General features: G+C 41.4%; 1 long non-coding RNA gene across 2 annotated transcripts in view; it reads left to right on the top strand.

Moving 5' to 3' along the window:
* LOC122801800 overlaps positions 1–23744 on the top strand; it is a 1337717-nt gene that overhangs the window by 1141417 nt on the left and 172556 nt on the right. For both annotated transcript variants that reach the window (XR_006364805.1, XR_006364806.1), the window contains exon 4: positions 11425–11527. This is a non-coding gene — a long non-coding RNA (uncharacterized LOC122801800). The remainder of the gene's footprint in view (positions 1–11424; positions 11528–23744) is intronic.

Below are 23744 nucleotides of genomic sequence, written 5' to 3'. Positions count from 1 at the left end.
TTCCAGGATAGTTTACCTAGTAGGCAGGTTCGCTCCCCTTCCTACACAAAGTAAGCATTTGTTTGCTCCTCAAATGTAGCTATATTTTCAGATTCCCTTATAATAGAAGGATTATTCAAAGACTTGGCTACCAAGTATGGAAATGTTTCTGTTTTATAGTGCTATTGTATTCCCTATTGACGTGAGCAGGTTATTATTTTAGAACCTTTGTTATGATGAACAAATACATTCTGCACCCATTGTTAAATGTAAAGATTCATCCTTGAAACATTTAAATGTCCAGATGATATCCTTTTTAGTAATCTGTAATAGAGTGTAATTTTGAACCTATCCAGCCTTCCTTTTATCCCAACCTTTTAACTGATGTGACATTCTTGGTGTAACACTGGCAAATCTTCTCTAAAAGCAAAGTTGGTAACGATCAAATGCGTACAGAAGCCAGAACAGCAAAACTGTAGCTAGTGTAGGACAAACGGGATGGTTGTCCTGGGCACAAGCATGGGGAGTGTGTTCCACACTGTGAAAGAATTGCCAGTTGGTCACTGTCATTTAATTAGCCAGAATTACCATCACATCTCCTCAAGTAATTTAAAGTACTGCCTGACATGACTCTGTCTATAGCAGGGTGATGTACTAGTTGCTTGCTACAGTTTCTGTTGGAGGACTAGGAAAGAACTGCTGTGTGTCATATATTTTTCCTAGAGTTGGCAGACTTTTTTTTTTGCTCCTTAATTCTGGTTGATGGGGGGGCACAGACTAGGGAGTTACCCAAAGCACCAATTGTCCCAGCTACAGCTCCGCAAAGCACTTCTCAGTTTTTGATCTTATTGTTGGAAACAAGCTTCACTCTCTTATGTCTAGATGTTATTGTCTAAATTGTTGCAAAATGTCATTTAAAATTTAAAGAAAAACTCAAAGTAACAGATAAATTGAGCTGCTTAACAGCGTACTTTAATTTTATCAGCACTAGAGACTTGCTTCTTAAGTAAAAAGTGATAAAAATGAATCCCAGCATGTCAAAGGGGCATTTAAATTCCCTGCTGTGACAGTATGATTATTAGAAGTGCATTTTAAGAGTACTGAGAAAAAGGTATTATAGTATTTTCGTTGGTTTTCAGGTTTGAGCTACTCTAGAATTATAATTGTATATTGTTTCCCCATCCTGATACTGGTTGCCATTCTCTGCACTGTGGATTCATTTCGCATCAGTGAAGACTCTGGTGGCTAATTTGATGGGGAGCTCACCAGCCATGTGCTCACATCTAAAATGACGGTACTCTGTATAGCTGGAGCATTGTTGATTGAAACCAAGTTACTCTAATAAACCTTGTATATATCTTTTCACCCTGAAGAATATTTTTCAGGTCTAGCAATTTATTTATGTTTTACTTATGTTTCTAGTTGCAGAAATATCAAGTTAGTATTGCTTATGTTTCCCCTTACAGCTTGATCAAGGCAGTATGTAAAAAAAATACTTAATCATTTGTTATATCTTTGTTCCTAATATTTGGTTTTCTGTGCATCTTAGATTGTATCCATCTTGTGCAAAAGATCTAGTGCTGCGATAGGTTTTCACATAAGCCTGTCTGCTAATTTCCAGTTTTTAGATCTGTCCTGCTGATTTTACTGTTGAGAGAGTACTTGCCAAACTGGTCTTATAGTTGGCCAGTCTTGGAGATGATAATATATCTATCAGTGTGAAATTAATGTCCGTTTCATTTCCATTCTGTATGATTACTTCTATAGCTTTACATATGTCTTTAATACTTATTCTTCCTGTGTCATTATTGACAGCTACTATAATGACCTCCCTGTATAGCTCAAATGTTTTTTTACTCTGATTAAGTAGTGCTCCTTTAATGCCAGATAATGACACCCTCTCAGGCAAGTGACAGTTACCTTCGCTATGGTTACCTATTAGAAAATCGAAGTTACGGAACTTCGAATACCATATGGTCAACACCATATGATCGAAGTTCCGTAACTTCGAAATTAAAAAAAAAAAAAAAAAACAGACAACGTACCCTGATGGGTTAAAGCAGGGGGGCAAGCCCTGCACCCCACTACTTAAATGTACCAACTCCGAGATCGCACTTTAATGCACTACAGTGCGGAAAGGGAAGATTTCCCTTTCCTGCATTGTAGCAAGATCTCGGAGTTGGTATATTTAAGTAGCGGGAGGTGTGGGGGGTGCAGGGGGCTTTCCCCCCTGCCTACACCCTTTACTTTTTCCTTTTTTTTTTTTTTTTACGTTCATTTTAAAGAATTCGAATTTCCAATTGTTCGATCATTAAAGGTCGACCTTTAGTGATTCAAACAATTGGAAATTCGATGTTCCAGTAGGAACCCCTTGGCTATACCAGCTGTGGGTAATACATTTATAGCATTTTAAACAGTGACTAAAATCCCTTTTTTAATTCCCAATCTTTGTGAGGGGGCAGTATATGTTTATTGGTCCATTCAGTGTTTGTCACATTGAATATTTACTGCTTCTCTTCCCATGTCACGCATAATTTGCATTTACTTCTATTGTCTCTTTCACTGGGATCTAGCCCCCCCAACCCACCTCAGCACGTTCCTTATATTCTGATTGTGTATCCTCATTTCCTAATGTTTCATCATGTGCTCTCAGTATTTTTTGCTAATTTTGCTATTGTCTCATCCTGTTGTAATATAGTTATCAGCTGTTATAATGAGTTTGTTTAATTGCTGGGGCCAGCATTGTCATTTATCTCCACATTGTCTAACTCTATAGTGTCCAAGGTAATTTCCAGACCATAGTTATCATAATAGCACAAGCGCACACAATCAAAATCCACCCGAGTACTCTTATCTATCTGTAGTCCCTGTCCCCTGCACCTTCACTACCTAAAGCCATTTAAGCAGATATCGACACTTATTAATTTTTTCTTTTCTGGAAACCAGTTTATAGTATCTTCATTTAGAATTCTGCAAGTTCAAGTCTGATATTTCCTAAGAAAACACAGACTCTATTAGAAAATGTAATCTCATTAGCCCTAATTCTTGTAAGGAAGCTTCAAGCAGTTAGTTCATAGTATATAGTAGATCATAATCAGTAGCTGAAATAATTTCTAAACAAACTGCTGGTACATTCACAGTATCCGGTTTAAGCTGTTAATCACAAATATGGTTAATAATGTTGCCCTGAAGTGCATTCCGAAGGCTCACTAGAGATGTCTTCAGCGGGTATAGGTAAGTATCATGTAGGAGGTTTAGGAGGTTTGCGCTATAATATACCGGTGTGTGCTAGAATATACAGGTGTGTGCTGTAATGTACTGGTGTGTGCTGTAATGTGCTGTATTGCCTTATCCGTGGTACTCATGCTCACCACACAGATGTGGTTTTTGCTCATCTTTGTACATGATCACTGGTAGCACATAGCAGCTTGCTAAGGATTAGTGTGATGAACAAGGGCCTTAAGAGGGCATCCCCAGTCCATGTAGCTGTGCTTGGCATGCTCCTCTCTTGCTAATCCACACAGATTTTGCATGTCCCTGTCCAAATCAGTACTTGCACCTAATGTAAGTCTGCTGCCTGGAGGCTGGACTTTTCAGCAGCATAAAAAGCAAAAGGTAAATGCTGTATGGATACCCTGTTCTGAGACTTTTCCATCTAACCCTCAGTCTGCTGCACATTCAAACCTCTGTTAATGTTCTTTGTGTTTCACTGTTGCAGTCATTACATTTGTGTAATCTGCTGGCAGGTTGCCCTCAGTTGTCCTGAATTCCAAAGTCTTGGGTCCTGCGTCGGTTGCTGTCTCCTCTTCCATGACGTCAGGTCGTCAGGGGTATAAAACATGCAGCCGATGCCATTTTCTTTAGTCTTTCTTGCCGCGCAGTGCCCGAAGCAGAAGCATTTCACAAGTGTCTGTCAGCCGACTACTGAAATATCCGAGTTTGAGTTTCAGAACCGAAGTCTTCACTAAAGATAAGTACCCCGGTGGGGAAACTTTTTTCCATACCGATGTCAGAAAAAGTTAGTAATTGTATTACTTGTGGGAAGCAAATACCTCATAAGGATTTCCATTTATACTGTAGTCCCTGCCTAGGCCCTGATCATAATGTGCCTGGCTGTCGGTTTTGTGCTAGATTTAACCAACGCACTATTAAACGTCTGTATATTTTTGCATCAAAGTATTTTGGAAACAGATTTAACTACCCAGAAATGTTGTCGGATAGCAATCCGACTACCGGAGTGCATAAAAAACGCAAAGAAAAGGACAGAGAGAGACAGTCAAGGTCCAAAACCGACAACAAAGCTTCTCCTAAGCCAGTCGCCGGTTCGCCGGTACTCAGTGAGGTGCTTTCGCAGCCCCTGATACCCGCTACTTTCGAGTTGCAGGCCCCTACTGACACCCATGTGGAGTCCGGCATGCCGCGAGATACTCAAAGTATTGGACCCACGGATGTATCTCCCTCTGATGGGTCCGGAGCCGCTGAGCAGGCACCGGCTCCTGAGGGTGTATTCAGGCCTCAACATTTGCATATCAAATCGATGACAGCTGCAAAACCAAAGACAAAAGCAACTTCTAAAACTAAAAAACTGATGCATGAGCCACATGCACAGGCCTCTATGCCTAAAAAACAGATGATCAAAATGGCTGAAGACCTTATTACCTTGATCAGGGTTACCCATCCCCCTCCAGATAAGAGGCCTAGGCAAGACACTGATTATGAATCTTCAGATTAGGTTTCTATTTCTTCTGATTCCTCTTCTGATCAGGAATTATCTGTACCTCCCTATGAAGATTCAGATGCAGAGGAATCTATACCATCTGTATCACCTCCTGAGGATTATTCATTTGGAGAAACTTTGCATACTTTGAGGGAGCATTTTCACTGGGAGAGTCAAGATTTCTCAGAATCAAAAAAGAGGCTCAAGGATTTTCTTCTCCCTCAGCACAGGCCTTTAGCCATTCCCCCTGTTTTAGACATTGTGAATGATGTGTTTTCGGAGTCGAGTTTGACCCCAGACTCTTTACCTCCGGCTCCCAGCAAGCCTGACAGATATTGCAGGGTCCCTGACTCTCATAAGTTTTTATTTAGAAACCCTGCTGCTGATCCTGAAACTTTTTCATAGGGTCCAAAGGGAGTTAAGGCCTCAACAGCAAAAAATCCTACCCCCTCTGACAGAGATTCAAGGGCACTGGATAGATGGGGAAAAAAGGTTTATACCAATGCAACCTTAGCAATTAGGGCCTTAAATTGTCAATTTCATATGCTCAAGTATCAACAACATGTTATAGGATTGCTGAAACAGAAAATGATGTTGATTTCTGAATGTGCAGAAAATAAAGAATTGCAGGAATTATTGCATGCAGCTGAACAGGTTGGAAAGCATACTTTGCAGTGTGGTTTTGATTCCTTAGAGGCCTCCTGCAGGGCCGCAGTTTCTGGGTCTGTGAATAGGAGGGCATGGCTGGCTAAAAGAACAAAATTTACCTGATCATGTTAAAGCTAAATTGTTAGATGCACCTTTATAGCATGATACTCTGTTTGGTATTAAGGCAGAAGAGGTTTTAAAGAAAATGGAAGACAAAGCTAAGTCTATGCAAACTGTAAAAGACTTCTTACAAGTGCAGCCATCAAGATTCAGTAGACACTGGCCTACAAAAAATTAGTCCTTTCCTGTGTCAGACAGAGCTCAGAGGGGCAAATCCAGATGCCCTAAGGGTTCCAGATACCAGGTGCAAGATTCATACAGGTCAAAGCAATGGGGGCACTTCTACCTCCAGATCTGGAGGAGATAAAGCGCAAACCTACAGAAAACAGTCCCAATGACTTTCCTCTGCCTGCACCAAGCACTTATCTTTAGGCAGCACCCTTAGGGGGAAAATTAGCACTTTTTGCTCAAAATTGGCAGTTAACCCAGGACAAGTGGGTGCTAAACATAGTATTACAGGAATACAGATTCCATTTCCATACTCTGCCAATGGCAAACGGTTGATCAGATCTGCCAAAAAATCAATGGGCAGAGGCACAGAAACAGGTTACGTTCCTCATGGATTTGGGAAAAAGGACAAGGTTTTTACTCGACTGTTCTTCGTACCCAGAAAGGACAAGGCCTGGCAGCCAATACTGGATTTATCGATTTTGAACACATACCTGGACATTCCAAAATTCAAAATGCTGACTTTGCAGCAGCTTCTGCCCATGCTGGGCAAGAATGCTTGACTGGTGACATTAGACCTAAAAGAGGCATGCCTGCATGTCCCAATAAGACAATCATGCAGAAGATGCCTCAGATTCAAGGCTGGCTTGATGCATTACCAATTCTCTGCACTGCTTATCTACTGCGCCCAGGGTCTTTACAAAGTGCCTGGCACCAGTAATTGCATTTTGCAGACAAAGAAGTATTCAAATATATCCTTACTTGGATAACTGTCTCATTCAAGCAGAGAACAAGGACATTCTTCTTCAACACCTGGCATTTGTGAAAAGGCTTCTAACATGCCTAGGGTACATGATAAACGAAAAGAAATCACAACTGGTACCATCTCAAAAGATAACATTCCTGGGTGCAAGCTTGGATACAACTGCCCAGATGGCTTACCTCACGCCAGACAAGCAAAGGCAACTAACTACTTACTTCAAACTGATGGCAACAAAAACCCAGTTATCTGCAAGGCAAATTCTGCAGGCTTTGGGCTTCATGGCATCCTAAGAAACACAAAAATCCAGGCAGAGTGGCAAACCCAACTAGTCCATGTGCAGTGACCTGGTAACCAAAAAGGAAAGCAGAGCGAAGGTAATCCAAGTTGAGATGTTTATTCACATCAAATGGACAAAACGATATAACAAGCGCTTTCGCTCAGCTTAATGCTGAGCTTCCTCAAGTTAATTTTAAAAATGCCAAATGGCCACATTAAATAGTCATTTCTAAATCACTAAATTGCTTAATTAATTAATTAAGCATTGCAATTCAATATAACAACTGAATGATACAATTAAAGGAGAATACAATTAAAAAACATCTCCAAGCCAAGGGTATCGCTGGAAAATAGTATGTTAAAAACTTGAATTGAATAAGACAGTGCCACAACCAAAAACAGGGTTAAATAAAGGAATATCACTACAAAAAATGGGATTACATTAAAGAACATTAAAAATGTTTAAGAATGTTAAACTAAGAAAATTTGTTAAATGGTTTAAGAAAATATAAATATATTCTTGTGTTATTAAAAAGTAATTACAATAATAAATATCTAAAAAACAGTTAAATATATATATATATATATATATATATATATATATATATATATATATATATATATATATATACAATGTGTAATGACACTGTCTAAAACCCAAAAATCTCACAAGCGTGCCATTTTGTTTTTAAGAATGCTGATGATATTGATGTTGTCATTCATGCCTGGGGGGTCTATTGGCGTTCAGCCTTAGTTGCCAGAGAAGTTCTCTGTATTCCAAGGCTGTCTCCCAGTCACCCCCTCTGGCACCACTTGTTGTAAAACTAAAAACCTTAATTCATAATTGGGGCATGTTAGGGAATGTTTAAAAAAGGCATTAGAATCTTTCTGTTTGGAAATATCATAAAATGTTCATAGATTCTTGGGTTTGCCACTCTGCTTGGATTTTTGTGTTTCTCTGTCACGCTTCGGATTTTTTCATTGTTTGGACTTCATGGCATCCTGCATTCTACTGATTCCATATGCAAGACTGCATATGAGGAAACTGCAATGGTACCTAAAAAGTTTATGGAGTCAACATTGTCACAGTCTGGAAACATTGATTTCTCTCATTCCCTGCCTACAACGGGAGTTTCTGTGGTGGGCAAAGGCATGTCACCAAAACATAGGACGGTCCTTCACTCTACCCCCTGCCAGCCAAATCTTAACAGATGTATCAGATTATGCCTGGGGGGGCCCACATGGCAGGAAGATGCATTCAGGGCATATGCACCCCAAAACAAATGCATCTACATATCAACCAGAAAGAGATACTAGCTGTTCAAAATGCCCTAACAGCCAGACTTCCTTCATCCAGGGCAACTAATGATAAAGACGGACAACACCACGGTCATGTGGTACATAAACAAGCAGGGGGGGACACACTCGTACCCCCTTTGCAGATTAGCCATGGCACTATGGGGCACAGCTTTGACTTACCAAATACATCTTCAAGCTCAATTCCTGCCAGGAAAGCAAAATACTCTGGCAGACGATTTAAGCAGAAACCTTATGGATCCTCACAAGTGGAAACTAGATCCACAAGTCTTCAGCATGATAACAAAGAAATGGGGGAGCCCAGACATAGATCTTTTTGCCTCTCCTCAAAATTATCAATTGAAAAGATTCTGCACAAGGACTTATCACAGACAAGCATGTAAAGTGGACGCTCTATCCTTCAGTTGGAAAAACCTATCAGTTTACACCTTTCCTCCTCTGCCTCTTCTTCCCAAGGTCCTCCTAAAAGTCAGACAAGAGAAACCAAAGATGATACTAGTTGCCCCGGACTGGCCCCACCAATACTGGTACCCAATCCTAAGGAACTTGTCTCAATACCCAGCTTGGATCTTACCTCAAAGACCTCAACTACTGTCCCAGCAAAACAATCAGATCCTGCACAATCAACTCCAGACACTGAACCTGGCAGCATGGCTGATCATGTAGTTATACAAACAACACCTCTCAGTAAAGCTGTGATGGATGTCATTTTAGAAGCCAGAAGGCCTAGTACTAGAAAATCTTATGCGGATAAATGGAAGAGATTCTGTGCTTGGAATCAATCACAGGGGACTGGTACAGCAGAACCAAATATTCCTAAGATATTACAATATTTGACTGAGATGTTTGGCAAAGGCCTATCTTTCTCATCAATTAAAATCCATGCCTCTGCCATTTCAGCTCATTACAATACAAAGCCACCAATCTTTTCTCATCTTTTACTAAAGCAGTATCTTAGAGGAGCCAAAAATTTAAGGCCTCCTAGAAAATCACCAATACCTGCATGGGACCTCAATTATGTGTTGGAAAAGCTCACCCTGCCTCCATTTGAACCAGCTGCTACCGCTGATATAAAGTTCTTATCATGGAAAACAGCTTTGCTACTAGCAATTACTTCAGCAAGAAGAGTTTTAGAGCTACAGGCCCTCATGGCTATAGAGCCTTTTATCATATTTTACCCAGACAGGGTGTCTCTGAGGACAAATCCTACACTTATGCCTAAGGTGGTTTCCAGTGTGGCTCTTAACCAAACTATTCATCTGCCAACCTTTTATCCAAATCTGCAGAACAAGGGGGAGAGAATTCTGCATTCCCTGGATGTACACAGACAGCTAAGATTCTACTTGAGCAAGACTAAAGCTCTAAGTAAAATTGAGCAATTACTAGTGGCATATGCTGCAGGATAAGAAGGAAAGGCTATTTCAAAGCAGATAAGCCACTGCATTCGTTTCTGCTACTTACACCATGGTAATCCTGTGCCCAAGGGCATTAGGTCTCATTCCACCAGAGCTGCAGCTACTTCAGCAGCCTTTCTCAGAGGAGTACCAACCAAAGACATTCTAGAGGCTGCTACTTGGAATTCTGTTCACACCTTTACAAAGCATTATCATTTGCCTCTCTACTCTAAGTCCAGGGCAGGCTTTGCCACTGCAGTTCTGCAGGGCCTTATAGCCGCACATAATGCTGTTTATCTCCGGCCACCCAACCATAGCTTTGGGATTCTACCCAAATTTAATGACTGCAACAGTGAAACACAAAGAACATGGTACAGTTTTGTACACTTACCATAAATGTAGATGTTTGAGTGTATTCACTGTTGCAGTCCAGGTTACCCTCCCGCCATTCCCCTTTCATTCTGGAGTTTATCTTTCCTTATCTATCTTCTACAACCTATGTGGTGTATTTGCTTGTAGATGAAGGTAAAGTATATATATATATATATATATATATATATATATATATATATATATATATATATATATATATACATACATACATATTTTTGCTACCTTTTTGGGGGCACCTGACATCTGGGGCAAGAAAAACTAAAGAAAATGGCGCCGGCTGCATGTTTTACACCCTTGACGACCTGGAAGAGGAGACAGCAACTGACGCAGGACCCAAGACTTTGGAATTCAGGCTGACTGAGGGCAACCTGCCAGCAGATTACCCAAATGTAATGACTGCAACAGTGAATACACTCGAACATCTACATTTATGGTAACTGTACAAAACTGTACTTTCCATTTCACTTCCCATTTCAACGTCATTCTGTGTTACAGTCATGTCTCCATTGTGAGGGTCCTATACACTTCCCCTTTCTAGCATCACAGTATTTTGCAGAATCAAGCTGTCTCTGTCAAGTTACTACAGTCCGCTTAGCAGCATAAATCTGATAACGTTTACTTTTAGTTTAATTTTAACCGTAGGTGTAACATTTGCTGCACAGGTAGGTTGCTTCATGTCATTCACTGTAGAGACATAGAAGCACATTTTTAAAGTATGCCACTTGTTAAAATTGATTCAAGGATAAAAAAGCTGCTTCAAAAGCTAATATTGCCGTGTTATGTGGATGGACAAGGCAAATGGGAACAAGATGGTGTGCTGTTTGGATTAAAGACTGGTGTCTTTAAAACTATGCCTCCAAACTAAATTTTAATGTTACCAAGGAAGAAATGCATTTGTACTTTGTCCTCTGTCACTTTTTTGAAATAAATGGGAAAGTTGCTTGTTTTGTCAAAAACATGTATTTAAACAGTTTCTCATACATGCGTAACCTCATACATGTTTCTGTTTGAGCTTCTAATAGTGGTAAATATAATGTTTATTGCAATCAGAAGTTGAATTGTAATGTAGTTGACCTACATCTTCTTCACAAGTATGTTACTGTGAACAGTCTTTCATACATGATTTGAATGAGTCTTGAAATACTGTTTTATTTGTAGAGGTCTAGGAAATATATACAAGGTAATGGGTATTTTTGACAACATAAACTTAAACATACAGTAAAACAAGTTGTAACTCTGGGTGGCGTTGTGGTGTATTGGTTAGTATTGCTGCCCTTTGCTTCCTTTTGGGACATGTTCTCTGTGTCCTAGTGGTTTTCAGCTGGGTTTCTGGTTTAATCTATATCCCAAAGACAAGCCAGTAGGTTAATTACCAAGTGTATGAACTTCCTGTTTTGTGTGTATGTGAGACCATTGCTCTGGGGTACACTAGTGTCCCATCCAGGATTGGCTGTCAGCCTTACATCACCCCAACAAACTCTAAATAGGCTGAACTATGTATTGGAAAATGGACAGATGGGTGAAATTGTCAGATTTTTTCAAGAAACACAGGAATCTGAAAGATCTAGTAAATGCAGTTAGGGAATATGCATGTTTGAATGTTGACTGCACAAATTAATTAATGCATTTCTTGCCTTCATTTTTTGCAGGAATGGTTTAACTACACTCCTGCAATTAAGGCATACAGGAGAGATCACATGCAGCTTGCTTTCTGAGTGCATCTTCGTGAGCAGTGAGGCAAACAGTGAAAAGGTAAGGGCACAGATTAATTTTGCAGGCATGTGTGGCTGTGATTATATAACATTTATCTTTGAGAAGATGTATGCAAAGAAGGATGTCATAGAAGGTCCACTTTCCAGGTTAAGCTTATCAATCATATATATAATAGAAGCACATAGGGGCTAAGCATTCCTCTCAGCTGATGTTCTGCGTGTTTCACTGTTGCAGTCATTACATTTGGGTTATAGGCTTGCAGGTAGCCCTCAGTCGGCCTGATTAACAAAGTCTTGGGTCCTGCATCGGTTGGTGTCCCTTCTTCCATGATGTCAGGTCGTCAGGGGTATAAAACATGCAGATGACGCCATTACATTAGTTTTTCTTGCCGTGCCGTGCCCAAAGCAGAAGCAGTTTGCAAGTGCCAGTTGGCTGACTCCTGAAATTTTCGTTTTCGAGTTTCAGAACCGAAGTCTTTAACTAAAGCTAAGTACGCCGTTGGAGAAACTTTTTCTTGCTCCTTACCGATGTCAGTAAAAGTTAATAATTGCATTACTTGTGGAAACCAAATACCTCATAAAGATTTTCATTCGTACTGTATTCCTTGCCTAGGCCCTGACCACGACGTACCTTGCTGTAGGTTTTGTGCTTTATTTAATCAGTTGTCGATATATTTTTGCCTCTAAATATTTCAGTTCTCTGTTTAATTATCCAGAAATGTCGTCGGTTAACCATCCAACTACTGGGATTCTGAAAAAATGCAAAGATAAAGACGGAGACAGGCCGCCGAGGTCCAAAATTGCCAATGATGCTTCTCCTAAGCCATTCGCCAGTTCTCCGGTACTCAGGGAGGTGCTTTTGCAGCCTCTGATACCCGCTACTTCTGATTCGCAGGCCTCTACTGAGACCCATTTGGATGCCGCGAGATGCATCAAGTATGGAACTTGTGGATGTCTCTACCTTGGATGAGTCCGGAGCCGCTGTGCAGGCACCAGTTTCTGAGGGTGTGTTCAGGCCTACGGACTTGCAGATTAAACCGACGCCTCCTTCTTCACTAAGGCCTAAATCTCGAACCATGCCTGAAAAAACGACTCCCAGGCCACATGCTCAGGCCTCTATGCCTAAAAAACACATAATGAGAATGGCTGAAGATCTAATAACTCTAATCAGGGGTGGCCACCCCCCCCCCCCATCTAAGAGGCCTAGGACTGAAGTTATTTATGAACCTTCTGACCAGGATTCTGTTTTTTCTGATTCTTCTGATGATCTGGATTTGCCCTTATCTACTTATGAGGATTCTGATGCAGAGGACTCCATTCCCTCTACTTCCCCTCCAGAGGATTTTTCTTTTGGGGAAACATTACATACTCTAAGGGAGCATTTCCACTGGGAAAGCCAGGACTTTTCTAATTCAAAAAAGAGGCTTGGGGATTTCTTACTCCTACCTCAGCATAGGCCTTTAGCTATTCCTCCTGTACTAGACATTGTTGTTGATGCTTTTTCGGAATCTAGCTTGGCCCCTGATTCCTTGCCTCCTGCTTCCAGAAAACCTGACAGATACTACAGGGTTCCTGAGTCACACAAGTTCCTTTTTAAAAATCCTATTGCGGATCCAGAGACTATTTCACAGGGACCCAAGGGCATTAAGGCTTCTACTGCGAAAAATCCTACCCCTTCTGATAGAGACTCCAGGGCGCTGGATAGATGGGGTAAGAAGGTTTACACTTCTGCAACCTTGGCCATTAGGGCTTTAAACTGCCAGCTTCATATGTATCAGCAACATGTTATTGGATTGCTTAAACAGAAAATGATTTTGATTCCTGACTGTGTGGAAAATAAAGACTTACAGGATTTAATGCATTCTGCTGAACAAGTTGGAAAACATACTTTGCAATGTGGTTTTGATTTATTAGAGGCCTCTTGCAGGGCTGCAGTTACTGGGTCTGTGCTCAGAAGGCATGCTTGGCTAAAGGAGCAATCTTTGCCTGATCATGTTAAAGCTAAATTGTTGGATGCTCCCTTAAATCAGGGCAGCCTGTTTGGCAACAAGGCTGAGGAAGTTCTTAAGAAGATGGAAGATAAAGCTAAATCTATGCCAACTGTTAAAGGTTTCTTACAAGTTCAGCCTCCTAGATTTAGTAGGCACTGTCCCTCCAAGAATTAGTCCTTTCCAGCCCCTTCCAGGTCTTCTCAAGCCGAACCGAAATACAGCAAAAACCCCAGGTTTCAGTCCCAGGGGACACACAGGACTTAGCAGTGGGGGGCCTCCACTTCCAAATCTGGGATTAATAAGACTCCCCCTATGGTAAACTGTCTCAATGACTTCCTTTTAAAATGTCCAAGCACTTATCAACTGACTGCCCCTTTGGGGGGAAAGATTGCTCTTCATGCAAACAACTGGGAACTCATTACCCAGGACAAATGGGTTTTAAATATAGTGTCCCAGGGATACAGATTTCACTTCCACACGTTGCCAACACCAAGCGGGTGGCCGGACCTACCCCCAAATCAGTGGGCAGAGGCCCAAAAACAAGTACTTTCTCTCTTAAGCATGGGGGCTATTCAACTGGTACCAGAAGAGGAAAAGGGACAAGGTTTCTACTCAAGACTTTTCTTGGTACCCAGAAAAGACAATTCATGGCGTCCTGTTCTGGGTCTGTCTAAACACCTTTTTGGAGATTCCAAAATTCAAGATGCTGACTCTTCACCAATTACTTCCTATGCTAGGCAAAGATGCCTGGTTGGCAACACTAGATCTAAAAGAAGCATACCTGCACATCCCAATCAGGGAATCTTGCAGAAGATATCTATGCTTCAAAGCAGGCTCCACGCACGGTCAGTTCTCTGCACTGCCCTTTGGCTTATCTACTGCACCCAGGGTATTAACAAAGTGCCTAGCTCCAGTTATTGCATTTTGCAGGCAAAGAAATATTCAAATATACCCTTACTTGGACGATTGCCTAATTCAGGCAGAAAGCCAGGACATACTTTTGAATCATCTGGCCTTTGTGCAAAGGGTTCTAACTTGTCTGGGGTACACCATAAACAAAAATAAATCACACCTGGTACTCTGTCAACAAATTGTATTCCTGGGAGCAAGCTGGAATACAGCTTCCCAGATGGCTTACCTCACACCAGAGAAACAAATTCATTTGACAACCTACTTGAAACAAGTGGTCACAAAAACCCTGCTATCTGCAAGACAAATACTGTAAGCATCGGGGTTCATGGCCTCCTGCATTCTTTTAATTCCATATGCAAGACTGCATATGAGGAAACTACAGTGGTATCTAAAAAGCCTATGGTGTCAACATTCTCAGGACTAGAAGCAATGATTCCTATCATACCTTGCCTATGATTAGAATTCCTTTGGTGGGCCACCAAAACAAGGGACTACCTTTCACACCATCCCCTGCCACCCAAACCCTAACAGATGCATCAGACTATGCATGGGGGGCTCACCTGGCAGGGACGTGCATTCAGGGAAAATGGAACCCAAGTCAAACGCACCTGCATATCAGTCAAAAAGAAAGGTTAGCTGCACAGAATGCTCTGACAGCCTTCAAGGACCACATTCTTCCAGGACAACTTATGGTAAAGATGGACAACACCACTGTTATGTGGTAGATAAACAAGCTGGGGGGTACACATTCTTACCCACTCTGCAGACTAGCCATGGCTTTGTGGAACACAGCTTTGAGCTATCAAGTGCACCTACAAGCTCAATTCCTGCCAGGAAAGTTAAATACACTGGCAGACAGACTAAGCAGAAACCTCATGGACCCACATGAGTGGAAACTGGAACCAAGGATTTTCAACATGTTGACAAGCAGATGGGGGAGCCCAGATATAGACCTGTTTGCCTCTCCCCAGAACTACCAATTGGACAAATTTTGCACAAGGACTCCCAACAAACAAGCCTGGAAAGTGGATGCTCTGTCCTTCAGCTGGAAAAACCTATCGGTCTTTGCCTTTCCCCCTCTGCCTCTGCTCTCCAAAGTACAACTAAAAATTAAAAAGGACAAACCAAGGATGATTTTGATTGCTCCAGACTGGCCACGCCAACATTGGTACTCCCTCCTGCTCAGTGTGTCACGGTTACCCCCATGGCACCTGCCTCAGACTCCTTCCCTGTTGTCTCAGCAGGAGAACCAGATTCTGCACCCTCAGCGTCTAACGCTGAAACTTGCAGCCTGGCTAATTACATAATCTCTCCTTTACCATCCTTCAGTAAACCTGTGATGGATATCATTTTAGAGACAAGGAGGCCTAGTATTAGAAAATTTTATGCTGAAAAATGGAAAAGATTTTGTGCTTGGAACCAGTCTCTAGGGATAAGCACAGCAGCACCCAATTTACCTCAGATTTTACAATACTTAACTGAGATGCATTACAAGGGCCTGTCTTTTTTCCTCCATTAAAATCCACGCTTCAGCCATTTCAGCTCATTGTAACACAGGACCTCCCTTCTTCTCTCATCCACTGCTCAAGCAGTTCCTCAGAGGGGCCAAAAATTTGAGACCACCCAGGTGAGCTCCAACCCCAGCCTGGGACCTTAACTATGTTTTGGAGAAACTCAATCTACTTCCTTTCGAGCCAGCTGCTATGCAGACTTAAAATTTCTTTCTTGGAAAACAGCTTTCCTTTTAGCAATCACTTCAGCTAGAAGGGTATCTGAATTACAGGCCCTTATGGCATTGGAGCCTTTCATCATCTTTCATGTGGACAGGGTGTCCCTCAGAACCAGTCCATCCTTCATGCCCAAGGTGGTATCCAGTGTGGCTCTAAATCAATCCATTAATTTGCCAACCTTCTTTCCCAATCCACAGAACAAAGGAGAACGGATACTGAACTCCTTAGATGTGCACAGACAACTTAGATTCTACTTGGACAGGACTAAACCTCAAAGGAAATCTGAACAACTGTTGGTGGCATTTGCTGCAGGGGCAGAGCGGAAGGCTATTTCAAAGCAAACCATTTCTAAATGGATAGGCCATTGCATTCATTTCTGCTATAAGCACCATTGAAAACCTATCCCCCAGGGGATCAGAGCTCTCTCCACAAGGGCTACATCTACCTCTACAGCCTTTCTCAGAGGCATCCCTACCAGGGACATCCTAGAAGCTACTACCTGGAGTTCTGTACATACTTTCACCAAGCATTATCATTTGCCAATTTTCTCTAAATCTAGAGCTGGCTTGGCCACTGCAGTCTTGCAGGAACTTATAGCTGGTCCTAATGCTATCCAAATTCCTCCTCCCAGCCATAGCTTTGGGAATCTACCCAAATGTAATGACTGCTACAGTGAAACATGCAGAACATAGTACAGTTGTGCACACTTACCATAAATGTAGATGTTCAAGTGTATTCACTGTTGCAGTCCTGGTTACTCTCCCTCCAGCCCCCTAACTTCTTTTGGCTATACCTCTACTTTCTTTTACTATGCTTAAAAGCCTTTTTTGTGTGTTTGCTTTTTTGTTGGAGGTATATCATTGTACGTTTATATTTAATTGCTCCCCATTTGGGGGGCACCTGACATCTGGGGCAAGAAAAACTGATGTAATGGCATCGGCTGCATATTTTATACCCCTTTCGACCTGACGTCATGGAAGAAGGGACAGCAACTGATGCAGGACCCAAGACTTTGTTAATCAGGCCGACTGAGGGTTACCTGCAAGCAGATAACCCAAATGTAATGACTGCAACAGTGAATACACTCGAACATCTACATTTATGGTAAGTGTACACAACTGTACTTTCCCAATTTTGCAAAACATCTTTTAATTTGCCTTATGTTTTTGTTCTGCCTCTTATTTTTTTCTTCTGGTAAATCCTCTTGGTTTACAATCAATCAACAGTACCAGTTTTATGCTACTTGTTGTTCAGGAAAAAAAAGTTATGTACTCACCATAATGTTCCATCTGTGTTGTCTATTTTCATTTTTTTTCATCAGATGGGTTCGGATCCATCTTGGCCACTTTTCCCAGCTCTTGGAACACTGAAACCTCTGCAGCTCTTCCCTTACCCATAATGCACTAGTTCCCCTAACATACTTCAGATCTTGTTTACTGTCCTTTAAGCCTATATAATATTTAAAAAATAAAAAGATATAACAGTATCTGGAGCTCAAATATAGGAACATTGGTTCCTTTAGCATCTTCTCATACTTCCAGAAGTCAAATTGGTAAGGGGTGGGAGGGATGGGGTAGTTGAGGAATAATGAAAATGGACAACACAATGGAACATTATAGTGAATACGTAACTTTTTATTGTTGTTGTCATTTTCACTCATTCCTCAACAAGTGGGACAGAATCCCCAACTACCTAAATCTCAGGACTCTAAGGAAGGGTATTCCTGAGCACTGCTGAACCGAAGCCCACTCTTCCCCTACAGACCAGATCCAGTTTATAATGAGCATTAAAGGTATGAGGAGTAGCCCATGTTGCAGCTGCACAAATATCATCTAAGGAAGATCTGGATAAAAATACAGAAGAAGTTGCCATAGACCTGGTAGCATGAGCTTTTAGAAATTTTGACAAAGGGAAACCCAATTTTTTGTAAACAAAGGAAATACAATTAGTCTTGATTAAAGTCACTTTAGTAATTGATTTGCCCAATTTTTAGTAGGAAAAGGAGACAATTGATCTGATTTCATGAAAATGTTTGTCCTATGTAACTATCTGTGAGCATCCAACAGGTGCAACATATACTCTCCTTTGAGAAATTTGGAAAGATAATCGGAAAGTTGACAGTATGATTTTGGATTCTGACACCATCTTAGGAAGGAAAGATGGGTTGGTTCATAAGGAATACCCTATCCTTATGAAAAATCAAGTAAGGAGGCTTAGAAGTGCTTGAAGCTCTGAGATTCTTCTAGCAGAGGTAATGGCCACTAAAAAGACAGTCTTCCAGGTTAAAAATTTTAGTTCACTCTTGGCTGCCAGTGCAAAAGGAGATTGAGTCAATGATTGTAAAGCCAAATTAAAATCCCACAGGGGAGTGAGATCTTTAAAAGGGGGGGTCTAAGAAGAAAGGCTCCCCTTATAAAGGCCTTGCAAAATTTGGAAGAAGCTAAAGATGATTTATTTACTCCAATGTGAAAATTAAAAATGGCAGATAGTTTTTCAACTATTAAAAGTACAGCTAGCACTTTCATTAAAAATTGTAGCTAAAAACTCAAAAATAAATCTTTTCCATTTACTTCTGTCATTTTTTCTAGTGGAAGCTTTGTGGGAGGATAAAAGAATGTGGTGGATGCGGACGGAAGGAGAGCCTGGGCTGTCTAGCAGTCAATGGAGGTGGAGAAACTATGTGATCAATTTTAGGCCTAAAATGTGCGGGTGTAGCATATCTGTCAGGTGAGACAGGAGATCTGGAACTGGATCCAGAATCCGTGGTGGGCAAAGCAGATGAAGCCAAAGAAATGGGAACCAAATCAGATGAGGCCAATAAGGAGCAATGAGGATGACTGTGCTCTTCAGTCAGATGCTTTCTGAAGAAATTTGGGGGTTAGCGGTACTGAGGCAAAAATGTAGTGGAGACCAGGGATCAGTCATGGAGAAGAGCATCTCTCGGTGATTTCCCCCGGTGGGGGTGGGGGGGGGGTTCAAAGCAAAGAACCTGCTGTGTTTGTTGTTGAGGGGAGATGCAAAGAGATCACAGCAAGGGTGGCCCCATTGATGTAATGTTTTTTCTGCAGCTTTCATGCTGAGTGACCACTTGTGAGGCATTAGAATGGACCTGCTTAACTTGTCTGCTGTCACGTTGGATTTCCCTGGAATGTGATTTGCTATCAGAAATCGATTGGATGAGATTGCCCATTCCTTCTCTCAAAGCTTCTTGACAAAGGGCTAAGATTTGGTTCTTTCTTGTTAGTTGATGTGACAGACCACTGACATATTGTCTGCCTGAATCTCACTGGTCCTGGAAGGGAGAGTACCTTGGAAGGCCTGCAGTGCTAGGAGGATAGCTGTAATTTCTAGGACATTGATATGCATATTGGCCTATTGAAGAGATCATGTACCTTGGGCTGCCCCCCCCCCCCCAATCCAATTTGGGAAGTGTTCATGATAACTATCGCCTTGGGTTGAGGAAGACTGAAGGGGTGACCTTGCATTATCTGTTCAGAGTAAATCCACCAAAAGAGGTAATTTTTGCATGCCTGAGTTATCTTGATTTGGGTGGATAAAGGTTGTTGAGGAATAGACACTGAGTTGGTAAGGTCCACTGAAGAATTCACATGTGATATCTTGCTAACAGAACCATCACTGTTACAGCAGACATTGACCCCAATGCTTGAAGGATCAATTGAGCTGAAAGAGAAAAACTTTGAATGACCTTTTTGACCTGGAATTGTATGGTTTGTACCCTTGGTAAAGGAAGGGAGACTGGCAAGGATACTATGTTGAACAAAGCTCTGATGAACTCCAATGTTTGAGCAGATTCTAACTGCGATTTGTTGTGATCGACAGTAATTCCCAGGAGAGAACATAACTGGAGTACATAATCTTGTGCTTTGATCAGATGATGCCTGATTGGAGTGGTTATGAGCCAGTCTCCCAAGTAAGGAAACACCCAGGATAACTGCAGCCTCAAGTGAGCTGCCACTACTGCCATGCATTTTGGTGAACACCCTGGGGGCTGTGGTGAGACCAAAGGACAGAGCTCTGAGTTGGTAATGAGTGGGTCCTAGCCGGAAGCATACATATCTTCTGGATTGTCTGCTCATTTTATGTGATAGTACACATCCTGAAGATCTTTTGAGCACATCCAATCGTCCTTGTGCAGAAAAAGCAGAATGGACTGAACCATGACCATCCGGAACTTCGTGTACTGAACTGACTTCTTCAGATTACTGAGATCCTAAAGTGGTCTCCAGTCCCCTGTTTTCCTTGGCACTAAAAAGAATCTTAAGTAAGTTTTGGACTCCCTCTGGTCTGGGGAGACCTCTTAGATGGCTCTTTTTTTTTCTAGCAGCTTTTTTACTTCTAGTGCTGCTGCTTTCCTCTGACCGGGTGAAACATTGGGAATTTTGTTTACTGTTAAGGGGGGGGGGGTGTAGGGCAAACGGTAATATATAACCTCTGGAAATAATCCATGAATCTTTTAAAATCTCTAGCCAGACTCTCTGGTGTAGAGACAAATGCCCCCTAACTGCCTCCAGGGTGGACAGTCGGGCCTCCTTTCAGGAGCGCCGGAAGGATCTGTCAGTGAAGAGATGTCTAGATCCTTGGTTTAACAGACTTGCCTGTGCCACGTGGGTGGCGTCTTCCATTAGAGTTCCCCCCTGCCCCTGTGGGAACCGCCTTTGCATGGGTCATGGAAGGGACCCTGGGGCTTTCTGAACCATATTTTTGACCACTTCAGTGATTCCTAGAAAAGGTCCTTTGAGGAGTGGAAAAATGTATGCCCACAGTAGAAAGGGTTTTACCTTCTTGCTGTCACCTGGATAGTGTGTCTTTAACTTTTGGGCCAAATGAAGAACTTATGTCAAAGAGAGCATTCATGAAGTAAGCCTTGAAGGGCTCTGCAAAATCACACTGGCGCAGCCAAGCATGCCTCCTAATGGAAATGTCTGAATCCACTGCCCTTGAGGTACCTTCAGCTACGTGGGAGATGAGCTTTTTTAAACTGGAGTGTTTTTCTGCACTACAGTAACAAAGAAGAGGGAGATGTTTTTAATATAAAATATGGAGAAGAAAAAGAAACAAAGGGAAATGCGAGGATATACCTAAAGGTATAAAAAGGGAAAAGAGAAAAAAAAGAGATTATCAACTATGGTAATATAGAATTATGCTGTAATCATGTAGAGAAACGGGAGGATACGTATAAAGTTTTTCAAAGAGATAAATAGATTAGGAAAAATTAATTTTACTCACAAACTCTACTTCTACCTGAGAGCTTTCAGTGACCACATCCATGAGTGAAGGCGGCAAACGAGATCTGAGGTATGTTAGGGGACTACTGCATTATGGGTAAGGAAGGAGCTCAAGAGTTTTCAGTGTTCCACAAACTGGAAAAAGTGTCTTGAGTCAGATCCGAGGATTGGATCTGAACCCATTTGTTGAGGACTGAATGAAAATGACATCAGAACATATGTTGATGCAATACCTGTTGAACAAACTTCAGCTCAGAAACCAGACTTAACACCCTTACAAGTGATTCCATCATTCAGCTACACTGGCCACCATTCACCCCGTGCATATGTGAAAAGGCTTTCTCCAAAGTATTATTTGATGTATGGAGTTCTATACCACAAGAATATTAGGAACTTTAGAATTTACTATCTTTCAAAAAAATCATTCTGAGACCATCTGCACAGTGGCTAATAGCATCAACTTTTATCCAGTGCATGCTGCAAGTTTTGCATTTATGCAAAATATTTTGTCTTTTGCTGATTTTATAACATGTTGGGAGAGAGTGACTTTGAGATGTCATAAAATAACTGTCTGCCTTTCTAATGTGGCCTCCATTGCTATAGTGTGTACCTCACATTGCTTTAGCAACCAACTTACCTAACACCTGGGCACGTTGCCTACTTGAACTTTGCCATCTATGCAAACAGTGTATGTCTACATAAAAATCTACTTGGTAAGAAGTGTAGTAAAGCATTTTCTGATGAGTGTATGTGTACTTTATGATTTGTACATTTTATTATGCAGCTTATATTCACTTTAATGTAATAATGATGAAGCTGTCTGTCTCTGAATTGCACTTTGTGTAATGCTTTTTTTGTACGTAATACATTCTTTGTATGACTGAAGATGGTCTTTGGACCAGTTCACTTACCAGATTCACAAAGCATTATAAATAAATACATTCTTGATTAAAGAAGTTGAGAGCATACCTCTCAACTTGTTACTGCAAGAAATCTGAACAAAGCCTGGCAAAATGGGGAAAAGCCCAAACATAGGGATAGATTTTAAATACTGGTCTTATAAACTTAGAAGATTGCTAGAGTAAAGTGTTTGCGTTAACGTGCATTTCCTGCCCTTCATTATCTTTTTTTCGAGAGGCCTCTGTAAACAGTCATCAATGTATGTATGTCATGTGCTAAATGATAATTTGTCAACAAATACTTGTTTTGTAAGAGTCCATTAAGGAGGTTTGCCATTAGGATATACATAAGTAGTGTAGCTTGTTGTGATGGTATTTACAGTCGTAGTAATGTATGGGTAACTTAATAATGTATTGAAGGTCAATGCATAGGTGATGCACACAACGCATACCTCTCAACTGGTACAGACTTTCGCAGAATGTCTAGAGTTTGGCCTCATATTTTTTGGTCCATCTTACGTAAATTGTGGTTTTCGAGCAAGTTAGTGGTAAATCATTAAAGACTGAAATTAGAAACTAATGACAGACATTTGAGTTTCAGACTTCATATCCTTCAGAAAATTCACGTCAACACAAAACCTGTTATTTTATCAATTTTCTAAGTTTGTAAGAGCAATATTGAAAAAATTGTCCCTATTTTAGGGCCATTGTCCCACTTTTATTTATGGCTTATCCAGATTTCTTGCTCTAAGCTTAAGTACTGGTGTCATTCAAAGGGGATCCAATGCCTGTCAGCTTGGGATGATATGCTCGACAAGCCACGATGCTTCACTAGGGACGGCTTGCACCTGTCACCCCTGGGCTTTCGGATATTGGCAAAGGCTCTTGCTACCCCCATAGTGCCTTTTTTAGGCAAGGCTCAAAAGACAAACCCACCTCCATAGGTATCACAAGGGATAAGAAACTAAGAGTAATGCTACTCAATGCCAGAAGTCTAAACCTCAAGATGCACACACTCAAAACTCTCCTTAGCATGGAGAACATTGATATCTGTGCAGTAACAGAAACCTGGTTCAGGGCTCCCGAGAGCACCCCAGCACTACCAGGTTATACCTCATACCATGCTTTTCGGCCCCAAAACTTGGACCAAACCACAAAAGGAGGGGAGTATCGATATTCATCAAAGATACCCACACCTCCAGGTTGGTGGCAAAGCACGAAGCATCAGAGACTATCCATGTGCAACTAACAGTGGGTAAAACTGCCTTCCAGTTTATAGCCTGCTACAGACCACCCTCCCAAACCCAGGAACCCCACTCGGCCTTCCTGAGAACACTGGAAAATATGAAGGTCTCTCCAAACACCATTATATTGGGCGACTTCAACTACCCAAACATAGACTGGGAGCATTACTCTAGCTCCAACACCCTAGCCCAAAGGTTCCTAGAATTTATAAACTCAAATGCTATGGAACAACTT

This window comes from Protopterus annectens, chromosome 5.part0, assembly GCF_019279795.1.
Source record: "Protopterus annectens isolate FY-2018-M chromosome 5.part0, PAN1.0, whole genome shotgun sequence".
Lineage (NCBI taxonomy): Eukaryota > Metazoa > Chordata > Ceratodontiformes > Protopteridae > Protopterus > Protopterus annectens.
The sequence above is the reverse complement of the archived record's forward strand: the minus strand, read 5'-3'. Positions and strand labels throughout refer to the sequence as shown.